Source organism: Symphalangus syndactylus, chromosome 10, assembly GCF_028878055.3.
Source record: "Symphalangus syndactylus isolate Jambi chromosome 10, NHGRI_mSymSyn1-v2.1_pri, whole genome shotgun sequence".
Classification (NCBI taxonomy): Eukaryota; Metazoa; Chordata; class Mammalia; order Primates; family Hylobatidae; genus Symphalangus; species Symphalangus syndactylus.
The window spans coordinates 128,406,405-128,419,323 of record NC_072432.2 but is presented as its reverse complement, the minus strand read 5'-3'; the positions used below and the strand labels follow the sequence as shown (position 1 = coordinate 128,419,323).

Genomic DNA, 12,919 nt, shown 5'->3' with positions numbered 1-12,919 from the left:
AGGGACACGAAAAAACCCTCTAGAAGAAACTAATTTTCTAGTGCATTATTATTTGAGTTTGCAAACTAGAATAATTTCAAGTAATTCAGAAAAAAAAGAAACTCTGAAACTCTTTTGTTTTTGCAACTGTTTTGTAAGTCTGAGAATAACTCAAAATGAAGAATTTAAAAAGCATCTATACCTGAGAGCCTTATTATTTCCATTGTCAGAATGGTCCAGTAATTTGGCTCACTGCATTAACGTTCAGGTCTTCACTATCTAAAAATGTAGAGAGTAAGCAAAGATCTGGAGGCAGGGCAAATCAAGCCCCACTTCCAGGCTTTTATGGTATAATGATAATCAGTATTCATAATTTTAGACCCTAAAATTTTGAATCCTCATATAAAAATGGGATTCAGAAATACATCTTTTTAATGAATGTGATGTAGAATATAGTTTGAATAAACTACTGTACTCATTGCTGAGGGGCTAGAAAATATATAAGACATAATATAGGTATTCAAAGGAAAGAGAAACCTTATTTCATTATATTTTGCAAAACTAAGTAATCCATATATGGTGTAAATGGAAACTTTAGTAATCAGGTTATTCAATTAATCAGAATGTCCCATGTCAAAGAACATTGGTGTTCACATACATGATTGTCACGAGACCCACAATCCCCTCACACAGAAACTTTGATAACATTGTGATGGTCCACGAATAAAGATACATTCAAAGAGACTTGCATTCTAAAGGGGTGATGAAGTCATTGCATCCCATGGTTTGGCAATCACACAGAAGCTGGTAGATAGGTGAAGAATTTGTTTTGAGAGACTTCACAGTCCATGTTTGAGGAAGAAAAGAAGCCACACGGTCACACTGGCCAGATCTTTGCTAAGTGTTAAAAGAAGAACACACAACAAAACAAAAATATTTGCATTCCAAAATAAATATACTACCTTTTTCTTGAAGAGTCTTATAATCTGTTTTTGTCTGTTTTTTAAAGACAGGGTCTCGCTTGGCTATCCAGGCAGAGTGCAGTTGTGCAATCACAGCTGATTGCAGCGTCGAACTCTTGGGCTCAAGTGATCCTCCTGCCTCAGCCTCCTGAGTACATGGGACTACAGGTGTGAGCCACCAGGCCTGGCTCAAGGCTTATAGTCTCTATGGCCATCATTTTCTATCTGTACCTTATCTATTCATGGGAATCATAATTTTAAAATATACCAATTCTTAACTCATTCATATAAAAACCCAGTGCCAATAAAAGCTTACTGTGATATTGGCTCCACACAAATACCAAAAAATACAGTACTAGTTTCTATAATTTTATAAATAGGAAAACATAAATTTCAATCAATGGACATAATTGTGTGTCTCAGAAATACAAGAATGTCTCATAAGGAAAGAGTTGGAATAGAATGACTGGAACACTCCTTGAAGGAGGGATGAATATTGGACTATGATTTAAATACATGATACAGCAGACAGGAAGGGGGAACTATTTTTTTAAGTTCCAGGGTACATGTGCAGGATATGTAGATTTGTTAAATAGGTAAACATGTGCCACGGTGGTTTGCTGTACCTATCAACCCATCACCTAGGTATGAAGCCCAGCACACATTAGCTATTTTTCCTGATGTTCTCCTTCCCCTGACCCCCACCACTAAACAGGCCTCAGTATGTGTTATTCCCCTCCCTGTGTTCTCATTGTTCAGCTCCCACTTTTAAGTGAGAACATGCTGTGTTTGGTTTTGTGTTTCTGTTAGTTTGCTGAGGATAGTAGCTTCCAGCTTCATCCATGTCCCTGCAAAGGACATGATCTCATTCCTTTTTAGGGCTGCATAGTATCCCATGGTGTATATGTACCACATTTTCTTTATCCAGTTTATCGTTGATGGGCATTTGGGTTGGTTCCATGTCTTTGCTATTGTGAACAGTGCTGCAATGAACATATGCATGTATGTATCTTTATAATAGAATGAATTATATTCCTTTGGGTATATACCCAGTAATGAGATTGCTGGGTCAAATGGTATTTCTGGAAACAGGGAACTTGTTCTAAAAATCTAGATAGTAAGCAAAGATCTGGGGGCAGGAGAAAATTTTCCCAGTGCTCCAAATTTGATATAAATATGGGAAAATGTTGTTATAAATGGCAATAACTTCCCGTTGATGTGGAAGTCACTCATATGGGAATCTTACCTGCTTTTTTTCACGCTACCTGACTTTAAACTATACTACAAGGCTACAGTAACCAAAACAGCATGGTACTGGTACCACAACAGAGACATAGATCAATGGAACAGAACAGAGCCCTCAGAAATGATGCCGCATAGCTACAACTATCTGATCTTTGACAAACCTGACAAAAACAAGAAATGGGGAAAGGATTCCCTATTTAATTAATGGTGCTGGGAAAACTGGCTAGCCATATGTAGAAAGCTGAAACTGGATCCCTTCCTTACACCTTATACAAAAATTAATTCAAGATGGATTAAAGACTTATATGTTAGACCTAAAACCATTAAAATCCTACAAGAAAACCTAGGCAATACCATTCAGGATATAGGTGTGGGCAAGGACTTCATGTCTAAAACACCAAAAGCAATGGCAACAAAAGCCAAAATCGACAAATGGGATCTCATTAAACTAAAGAGCTTCTGCACAGCAAAAGAAACTATCATCAGAGTGAACAGGCAACCTACAGAATGGGAGAAAATTTTTGCAACCTACTCATCTGACAAAGGGCTAATATCCAGAATCTACAATGAACTCAAACAAATTTACAAGAAAAAAAACAAACAACCCCATCAAAAAGTGGGCAAAGGACATGAACAGACACTTTCAAAAGAAGACATTTATGCAGCCAAAAAACACATGAAGAAATGCTCATCATCACTGGCCATCAGAGAAATGCAAATCAAAACCACAGTGAGATACCATCTCACACCAGTTAGAATGGCCATCATTAAAAAATCAGGAAACAACAGGTGCTGGAGAGGATGTGGAGAAACAGGAACACTTTTACACTGTTGGTGGGACTGTAAACTAGTTCAACCATTGTGGAAGTCAGTGTGGCGATTCCTCAGGGATCTCGAACTAGAAATACCATTTGACCCAGCCATCCCATTACTGGGTATATACCCAAAGGACTATAAATCATGCTGCTATAAAGACACATGCACACGTATGTTTATTGCGGCACTATTCACAATAGCAAAGAGTTGGAACCAACCCAAATGTCCAACAACGATAGACTGGATTAAGAAAATGTGGCACATATACACCATGGAATACTATGCAGCCATAAAAAATGATGAGTTCGTGTCCTTTGTAGGGACATGGATGAAACTGGAAAACATCATTCTCAGTAAACTATCACAAGGACAAAAAACCAAACACCACATGTTCTCACTCATAGGTGGGAATTGAACAATGAGAACTCATGGACACAGGAAGGGGAACATCACACTCCGGGGACTGTTGTGGGGTGGGGGGAGGGGGGAGGGACAGCATTAGGAGATACACCTAATGCTAAATGACGAGTTAATGGGTGCAGGAAATCAACATGGCACATGGATACATATGTAACAAACTGCACATTGTGCACATGTACCCTAAAACCCTAAAGTATAATTAAAAAAAAAATTTCATATGTAAAAATTAATTTTTGTATACTGACCTTGTATTCTGCAACCTTGTCAAACTCATGTATTAATTCCAATAGCTTTTCATAGATTTCTTAATATTTTCTTCAGACATAATCACATTATTGTAAATAAAAACATACTTTTTTCTTTCAAAAAAAAAAAAAAAAGAAGGTAATAAGCAAAGAAATAAGAAAGGAAAGAAGGAAGGGAGGATGGAAGGATGGAAGGAAGGAAGCTAGATAGCTTCTAGTCAGCAAAAGCATGTTTTCAATGAAAATTTCAGTGAAGATTTCTTGACTCAGAGAATCATACCATCAGCCAAATTATATATACAATTGGCTTTACTTATTCCCACAACTGATTTTTCATGGTGGGGGCTGGAGGGTTGGATTTTCCAGGCACCGTTCTAGGTTTTAGCAATAGAGCATTCAAATAACTCAAGTTTCTACTTCCTCAAACTTGTAATCTAAGAGGAGACATAGACTAGGAAATAAGCAAAGCCAACACAGTAATATTCAATAACATCTATCCTGGGGGAAATAAGAGGGTAAAATGAGACTGCACAAAATGAGAATTAATCTGCTTTGGTGGGTCAGGGAAGGCCCCATCATCCAATCTGAGACCTAAGATGTGGTAGAGGCAAGAGAGAAGCAAAGCAAAGGGAAAAGTGTTGACACTCAATGCTCATCATGCCCAGCAGTCTGGGGTTAATGAGCAAAGCTTGTTAGGGGGACAAATATAATCCACACTGTTGTGACATCAAGTGAGAAAAGGAAACAGGTTAGAATAAAACCAGAGGAAAGCAGCAGCTGTCATTCAGAGGCTTGTCAGGTATTTGACTTTTTTCTGGTGGTAACAAAGCCATTAATTAAAGGAATTTAAGCTGAGAAGTCATATCATTAGATTTTTACATTAGGATGATCCTTTCAGATGCAGTGCAGAGAGGAGGGAGATAAAACTGGTTAACAGGGAAATCAATTAAGAGACTGTAGATGAACCAGAGATGATGGCAGCCAAAAGAGAAACACAGTAGTTCCCCCTCATCTGTGGTTTCTTTTTTCACAGTTCAGTTACTCATGGTCAGTCTTGGTCTGAAAATGTCAAATGAAAACTTCTAGAAATAAAAAAAAAATTATATTTTAAAGAAGTATAGTACTCTGGGTAGATGGTGAAATCTCATGCCATCCCAATCTGTCCCACCCAGGACACTAATCATCTCTTTGTCCAGTGGATCTATGCTGTTGATGCTCCCCACCCATTAGTCACTTAGGAACCATCTCAGTTCTCAGACTGACTGTCACAGTATCATAGAGCTTGTGTTCAAGTCACCCTTACTTTACTTCTTAATGGCCTGAAAGTGCAAAAATAGTCACGCAGGCAATTTGCATTGGCCATAGAAAAGCTGTTAAGTTCTTCCTTTAAGTGAAAGGGCTAAAGTTCCCAGTTGAATAAGGAGAAGAAAAAAAAAAAACATCTTTGTTGATGTTGCTACAGTAAGACCTATGATAAGAATACATCTTCCATCCATGAAATTTTCAAGGAAAAAGAAATTCATGCTACTTTTGCTGTCATGCCTCAAACTGAAATATGATTGGCCACAGACCATGATAAGTGCTCAGTTAAGATAGAAAAGGTATTAAATTTGTCAGTGGAAGTCGTGAACAAAAATGTGTTCCAACTGGTGACAACAGGGTTCAGTACTATCCACAGTTGGATGCCCAGAGGCATCCAATGGGGGTTGCAGAATGTATCCCCAAAAGATAAGGAGGGAGTACTGCAGTAGTAAAGGGAGTAGAAAAAAATGTAAGCTCATAAGTGTTTAAAGAGAATTTTATCACAATTCATTACGTAGCTAATATATGGAGCACTGATCACATTCCTGGAGTAGCTTGGTGTGGGGAAACAGGCAAACGGGGCAAAGCATGCTCTCCTACACTGATAGGATAAGTGTCTTTGTCCATTTGTACCACTATAACAAAATACCCAGGACTGGGTAATTTATAAAGAAAAGATACCCGGGCGTGGTAGCACACTCCTATAAACCCAGCTACTTGGGAGTGTGAGGCAGGAGAATTGTTTGTATCAGAGAGGCGGAGGTTGCAGTGAGCTAAGGTCATGCCACTGCACTCCAGCCTGAAGGCTGGGAAGTCCAAGATCAAGACTCCCCAGGTTTAGTGTCTGGTGAGGGCCCCATCTCTGCTTTCAAGACAACACCTTGTAAGCCAACCTCAAGAGGAGAAAACTCGGTTTTCTCACTTGGTGGAAGGGATGGAAGAGCAAAAGGGGCCTAGCTAGTTCCCATCCAGCCCTTTTATAAGGTCATTCATGACCCTTTATAATCTCATTAATGAGGGCTCCATCCTTATGACTTAATCACTTCCTAAGAGCCCTACCTGTAAATATTACCACATTGGCGATTGTGTTTCAACATATGAATTTCAGGGGATACATTCAGACCACATCAGTAAGAAAGCCAAAGAATTGGAAATAAGACCCAATGTTAATAGTGGCAGTGCATGACAATGTTCTTGGAGGATACTTCACTCTGCTTGACGTGCACCAAGATGGAAGACTAAGGAAGCTACTTTCAAAAGGCTTTTATGGAAGAAAGGATAAGCAGAACTTTGGGGAATGATGGTTAGATTATAATACGCTGCTAGGGGGAAAATGAAGAACAGAGGCTGCACTGGATATTCAGAGAGTTCCCTCCTGGGCAGGAATTTCCTAAGAAAGTAAAGAAAATTAAGTTTTGGGCTTAGCACAGAAGCACAGGTTAATTGCTAACAAGGAAGGAAGGTTCACTTTGAGGTTTGAGCTGATTGATGACTTTCAAAAACTTCCTGATACAGTCTTTAGGATCTTGCTCAAGTTGTTCAAAAAAAAAAAGGGGGGAGTTTGGGCAAATCAAAATTGAATTGGTCATCAATTCTTTGGCACTCTTCCTATTAAGAGGTAAAGTCTGTGCCCTGCCACAATGAATCTGAGTAGACTCTGTAACTGCACTAACCAATAGAATATGGAGGAAGGGACTGCATGCCAATTCGCCAGTCAAGTCCTAAAGAGACTGGCAGTTCTCATTTTCCTGTCTCTTAAAACACTGGCTCTTGGAAATCAGCTGCCATAAAAGAAGCATGACTACCCTGATAGCACTGTGCTGTGAGAAGTCTAGGCCACATGGAAAGACCATTTAGGATAATATGTCATGTGGAGGGACTGGTCACAGAGAATCAAGGTGCTGCACATGTGAGTGAAGACGACATCTTACAAGTGGGTCTTCCAGCCCCAGGTGTGGATGGAAAACAAACCATCCAGCTGTGCCCTTCCTGGCATCCTGACCCAGAAAATCCTGAGCTACATAAAATAGTTATTCGAGGCCACTAGGTTTTGAGTTTTTTAATGCAGCAAAGGATATATTGGACAAAATCATTAGTAAACTAAGAAAACCAGGCCACTTTTTTAGAGTTTTAAGTAAAAACCTGCTTTTCTGGTATTAAGAAAACCTCTCCCTCCCCTTAGTAAGGGTACATTAACAACAAGAAAGAGGTCAGATCAGTGATGGTGGGTACTATATAAACTAAGCAAAATAAAATAAATTATGCGTAACAAAAAGGAAAAGCTCAGTTACCTTGAAAACACATGCATATGAAACAGCTCAAGTTGCCCTGGAGTTCACAACATTTCTCTGTTAACATCTTGTAAGATGTTTAAGTGTTGATTAACAAAGATGTCATAAACTCATAAAAATTCTCACATGGGGTTTCTCAATGACAGTCTGTCACTCATATTTGTCTCTGCTTTGCTTAATATATCAAAAGAACAAAGCAAGGAGGGGGGAAGAAAAGAGAATAAACATGGCATAGAGAGAAATTACCTGCTTATTTCATCTTATTTGTACTGGAACCCCAGATTAACACTTGGGGACAGGTGAAAAAAATAGCAATACTCTGTGATTCCAATAAATTTTCCTGTGTTCGATACAATCTCCCTTGCACGAAATTACTAAACATACCTAAAACAAGTTGCTGTAGGCAGCCACATTAATATATTATTCATGTTATATTTTAAGTATATGTTTCATTCATTTTCAAGCTAAGTGATTTACTTAAACTATCCAAACTCCAAGCTTTGTAAACAGTATGGAGTGAAAAGTCAACCTCTCCACAACGTCTCTAGCCAGTCAGTACTCTTCCCTGGAAGCAACAAATAATTAATTTTTTGCTCTTATGTAAATACCATATGTTTATGTAATTATATGCTCATTTTATAAATTTTATACACATGTGTATGTGTAGAGATGTGTAACTGTCCCCTTTTCTACACACACATTATCCAGTGTCCTGAACTTTCTTTTTCCCACTATCTTTTTTGGATTTTTTTTCAATATTAATACACATGGAGGTATCTTCCTCTTTTTAAGAATAATACATAGCATACTACTCTGCATTTAACTGGAACCCTATCAATGAACTTTAAGATGCCTGTAGTCTTTGCTTTTTACCAACAATGCTGTGATGAATTACCTCTTCCACACATAGTATGCTAGTATGCAATATATATAGCATTTCAAAAATGTGAGCTGTAAATCGAAGGATATGTGGGTTCATAGTTTAAATAATCACGTCAATATTATGTACGTGGAGATTCTATAAAGTTACAATCCCAAAGACAACAGTTGATTTTATCCACAGACACGACAACAGTATTATGAAATGTCTGGGCTTTTGCCAATTTGACAGGTGACAAATTGGCATTTCAGAGTGTTTTCTTTTGTAATTCTCAAACTCTGTTAAAATTGTAAGTGTTATTTATGTTTAGGAGCCATTCACGACTCTGTGAATGCTTGGCTCATATTCTTAGGCTATTTCTGTATTGAGTTGTTGGTCTTTTCCCTATTGATTTCTACAAGTTCTTTATTTTAAAGATATTAGCCCTTTGGCTGTAATAGGAATTTGAAAAATTATTTTCCTAAGTTCCACTGGTCTTTTGAATTTGCTTAGGTTAGCTTTTGTTATGAGCATGGTTTTTATGTAGTTGAATTTATCAAACTTTACTTCAATGGCTTCTACATTTAGGGCCATGTTTGTAAGAGCTACTTTACATTTATTTTGTTTTAAGGTGTCCACTATTTTTCTCCACAAAAAGCAAAAGTATATTGGTCAGGTGCCATTATTAAGAAATACTAGCATTGGCCAGCCTCAGTGGCTCAGGCCTGTAATTCCAGCACTTTGAGAGGACGAGGCGGGTGGATCACTTGATATCAGGAGTCTGAGACCAGACTTGCCAACATGGTGAAACCCCATCTCTACTAAAAATACAAAAATTAGCCAGGTGTGGTGGCATGCACCTGTAGTCCCAGCTACTTGGGAGGCCGAGGCAGGAGAATCACTTGAACCCAGGAGGCAGGGGTTGCAATGAGCTGAGATTGTGCCACTGTACTCCAGCCTGGGTGACAGAGTGAGACTCTGTCTCAAAAACAAAAGCAAACAAAAAAGAAATACTACCATTGAGAAAATCTTTACAGAACAAAAATGTCTTCTAAGACCTTATTAATGAATAATTTATTTTTAGCAACATTTGAATCAATACAATTATAGTGCAATAAAAAGGGAAATAACTTTTCACTAAAGAACAGAATTTTACTCATAATTTATGTTGGTAGTTTTTCTTTACTCTTAAAATCACACGTGCAATAAATAATTGTTATGAAAATCTTGTAAAGAGAATAAGGACCAATCAAGCCAACAGAAAATCATTGGAAATTCCTCCATACAGGATCATAACTATTACTTATGTGTATGTCTTTCCTGTTTTGTTTCAATGAACATGTATATGTAACCTTTAATCATAATTTGAACCTCATTAACATAATAACCATCTTATGTGTCAATAAATATAGAACCATACCTTTGTGTTAATGGTTAGTTATCTAATACCCTCTTTACTTATATATTTTTCTTATCTCTTAATGGAATATCAGGTTGATTTAATTTTTGTAAATACCAAAAAACACTTCAATGTGTCCTTATGTAAATGCTTATATGTGTACTTGCATGATTATCCTCTGTTTCTTTGAACGTTTTTTAAAAATTGAAATATGTGAATCACTTTCAAGAGATTTTGCTGTTCACTGATAAATTGCCCTCCAAGAAAACTGGTACCACCAGTTAACCAATGTATGCATGTTTCTACCTTCTATATTCATGCCAATATCAGCACTAGTCATTTTCAAACTTTTAACCCTTTGTTAATATTAAAGGGGAAAAATATTACCTTCATATTTTACCTTGCATTTATTATCGACAATTTTAAAAATAAAATTAAACCCTTACCATTTACAATTCCACTAAAGCAAACACTTTCTCATAGTAGGCAGTTGTCCTAATGACTATCCCTAAGGCTAGGGAGAATGAAATTAGAAAATTTCTTTTTTAAGGTGGCAAATATTTGATGCTATACACTTCCTCCTTCCTAGGGGACAATAATCCTCAGTCTTTATGCACAGAAGAACCGTTGTTTGGGTCTATGCTCTTCAAGGACACCATTGGTAAGATGGCACTGGACACAATTCAGAGGCATGGAAGATACAACCGTGATGGTGCACCTTTCCATAATGCTTGAGACTTCAAATTATTTAAACTGCATTGTTCTACAAGCCTGACTTTATAAAATACAATCTATATGTATAGATATATTTTATATTCTGAGTTCAGTTGCTTTAAATACTACTGTTAGGGATGTAAAAATCCCTGGATAAGATCACCTCTGACTTTTAAGGTATGTAATAGTTTTAAAGGTCCATGAGTCATGTAGGGGATTATGTGGGTCAGAGAAAGGAAAAGGATTTTCAATGGCATTTTGGGGGAAAAAAATGTGAGTCTCAAGGCTGTGCAAGTGGGGCCTCTGTTAAAAGTATTTGCACACGTGGATTCCTGCAGCTACTTTTCAGCTGCCTCAGGATAAGTATATTTATGCTACTGTTTTAAGCTTGTCTGCTTATAAAGTTTAATTACCAACTCTCTCTCACACACATACACTCAACTGTTTGATGTCAGCAGAAAGAAACATTCTCACTAGAATGACATGCAGTCTCAAGACACAGTCTGTTTGAAATAACTTTTTAGATATTTTTGGTATCTTTCCTTTCCCATTAAATGAAATACAAACATTATCTACTTATTAATAAATTTAAGGGATTGTGCTGAAAACAACAAAAACTGCAACAATCTGCAAGCACTTGATGGCCATGAAAGAAGAGAGTGCACAGATTGGAAATCAAAACAAACTCAAAAACATTAAGACAGCATGTTCTTACACATTTTTCTAAACATAACGTTTCCCATTCCCCCGGTTTATTAAACAAACTATAAACATCACTTCCATTGAGACTTAAAAAAAAGGATGGAAGATAGGAAATTTAACTGTTTCTAAATTATTATGCCAAAAATAATCATTTGGAGCACAGGTATGAAATCACTTTTGGAGTCCACTTTAAAGCTAGAGGTTTTGAAATCGAAAGTGGGGAGGGCTGAGGGAATTATTCCTGCAGTGTTCTCTAAATATATCGTTGAATAGTACATATTTATGAGTTTTATTCATGAAAATTATTCAAACATTAAACAAATGCTTATTGTATGCCTACTACATGCTAGGCACTTTTATTTACTTAAGACATCACCATGAATGAAATAGACAAAGACACCTACGCTAAGGGAGACCCACTTCAGTAGGGAAGTCAGATTGCTGTAATCGCCTGCACTTCTTTTTTCAGGTAACATGTTTTTGAGATAGGACCCCATTAAATGACTATGCTACAATTTGTTTATCTATGCTCAAGTTAAAGGACACTTAAATTATTTCCAAATATTTTTCTGTTAAATAGAACTGTACTGTAAACATTCTTGTACACATAATTTGTTGCACATGTCCAAGCTTTGAAGGTAATTATTCTCAAAACATGATTTCCAGAACTCTGGGGGTTCCCAAGACTCTTTTGGGAGATCCAGGCAGTAAAAACTAATTTAATAATAACACAAGAATATTATGTGCTGTTTTCACCACACTGATATTGCACAGATGGTGGACAATTCAATGTGGACGCAATCGCTGTTGCTGTTAGCACAATGGAAACTGTGGCACCAATCTTTATTAATCACTATATCCTTTACTGCCACTTACTTGCAGCAGAAAAAGTGCCAGTTTCAAGTCCTTGATGACATTAAAAGTCACTAATTTTATTAGGTCTCTACCCTTGAGTATATGTCTTTTAATAACAAAAATTATGCATAAAGCCATTCTGCAGCATATTGAAGTACAGTGGTAATCTTAAGAAAAAGCTCTCATGTGACTGAGTTATAAACTAAACTGGCTTTTCATTTCATGGAGTGCCATGTGTTACTTGAAAGAATGTCTGAAAAAGCTATAATTATTCAGACTTAAGCAGACATTTTCTCCAAAATAAATAATGAGACTATAATTGTTTTAAGAAACTGACAGTATTCATTGCCAATGACAAAATTTGTGCTTTTGACTGAAAATTAGAATTTTGGAAAACTTAACTGCTACTCTGAACTTTATAGCTTTCTAACATACAAAGGCTTTTCTGATGAAATCAGTGGTAATAGTAATGAAAATGGTTTTGATATTGCATTGTGAAATGGCTCAACATTCCGAAGATATAAATAACTCAGTGAACCAACATTTTCTAATTGATCATTGTTTGAAGTGACAAAATTATGGGTAAAGATATGCAGGCTAATAGAACAGAGTGTAAAAATTCTTTAATATGGTTTCAGATTCCTACATTGTCACTTAACTTGAAAAAACTACCACTTGTGAAGTTTTAGTGTAGCATCAAAAAGAACGCCATCAATATCTGAAAGGGCTGTTAAAAAACTCCTTCCTTTGTCAAGTATACTTATGGGGTCAGATTTTCTTCACATACTGGAACCAAACAATATATCACACAGTAAATGCAGAACCAAATTTGAGAATCAGCTTTCTATGAAGCCAAACATTTGAAAAGACATTTTCAAAAATTTTAAATAATGTCATGTAAATTTGCTAAACTTTTTAAAAAGTTATTTTTGATAATATGCTGTTTGTGTTAACATATAATGGGTTTTATTGTTTCTAAATGTAATAAAGTTTACTAAAATTTCATGTCTAATATTAATAGATGAAAAATTACATAAGAAAAAATCTTTAGGGTTCTTGATAATTTTTAAGACTCTGAAGGGTGTCCTGAGATAGTACTATTTGAGAACCTTGGTTCAAAGGTACATTCT

The 12,919-nt window shown here is 36.5% G+C and overlaps 1 protein-coding gene across 6 annotated transcripts in view; it reads right to left on the bottom strand.

Moving 5' to 3' along the window:
• Nucleotides 1-12,919, bottom strand: part of UNC5D (unc-5 netrin receptor D) — a 564,646-nt gene that overhangs the window by 438,453 nt on the left and 113,274 nt on the right. The gene's annotated exons all lie outside the window — the stretch shown is intronic.